The sequence below is a fragment of the Macrobrachium nipponense genome, chromosome 44 (assembly GCF_015104395.2).
Source record: "Macrobrachium nipponense isolate FS-2020 chromosome 44, ASM1510439v2, whole genome shotgun sequence".
In the NCBI taxonomy this organism is placed as follows: domain Eukaryota; kingdom Metazoa; phylum Arthropoda; class Malacostraca; order Decapoda; family Palaemonidae; genus Macrobrachium; species Macrobrachium nipponense.
Window position 1 is genome coordinate 21764888 of NC_087221.1, and position 1456 is coordinate 21766343.

The window sequence follows — 1456 nt, forward strand, 5'->3', positions numbered from 1 at the left end:
CCACACCTGCTGCCTCCCCTGGATTCCTGGGCCCGCTACCTTTGAATTTTGCTTGGCTCCCAAAGCCTTTTTCTCAAGGGTGGCCCAATTTAATAAAGTCCTTTAAACAGTTCACCTTCGTTGAAAAATTAGCAATGAGAGCTATATCCCCCTGGTAAAATTCCAGCTCTGAACTGGTTACGTCCGCTTCACAAAACGAGGACTTTCTAAATCAGGTTCTTTTACTGAAAGGCAAATTTGAACTTTAGAAACGTCTACGTATATTAAAGAGGTACAAACTCCAAGCATTTATTTACTATAATAATTATTATAATGCACTTGTTCACTCGAAGGTCTTTAGTTCAGGAGTAAGGCCATGGTTATTGAAAACTGGACCTTCTGAAAGGCAGGATAAGAGGATCACGATTCTAGAAACAAGGTAGTGCCAACTGCAAGCGACTTTTCAAGTTTGTGTGCGTCTACTGGGTGCTTTTTTCTTTTCACATCGGGATACAGACAGATAACGATATGGGATTCGCACGCAAGCACGCCTACATTTTATATATATATATATATATATATATATATATATATATATATATATATATATATATAGCAGAAACAATTGATGCAAACATGGACTGAAACCTTAACAAAGTAAAGAAAGCTGAACAAAACAAGGAATTAGGAAAGAAAATTACTAACAACGTAAACAACAATACTACTCACTTTAAAGGGAAATTTATGTGGGTTTTGTCATATAGCATTATTCATACAATCACAAGTATTAATTTCTGTCCATATATATATATATATATATATATATATCATATATATATATATATGTACATATATACATAATATCTATATATATAATATAATAATATATTATGTACATTATATATTATATATATATATATATATATACATATATATATATATATATATATATATATATAATATAAATTTGTTGATGCCACACCAATAAAAGAACACTTAAAAGACCATTCTATCGTATCTTTTTTCACTCGGCGAAATTTTGTTTTACTTACATGGTTAAATAACTTAAAAACTCTCAGGGACAATTTTGTCAAAATATCTCAACCTAAAATCTCAAATATCTTTGTAAGAATATATTTTTTATATTCTCAGAGAATGATAACTAGGCCATAGTCAATTATTTATAATAGCAGTCATGAGGACACATACATTATGAATAGGCCCATGGATATCCACTGAATATAAGACCCAAACGCTAATACAGAAAACTGAAGTTTACTTAAAATTTTGAAAAGAAACTAATTTTTATGTAGAATCTTCAAATCAGACCATAGGAAAAAAAACCGTTTTCTCTAAAATTCAAATTCGAAGATACTAAAACCAACGCGAATTTCTCCCAAGACCAAACTCCGACATTTTGCAAGTCTCACACAGAATCTTCAGAATCTGTTTCACGGCAAGCTTGAAATTGTAAATT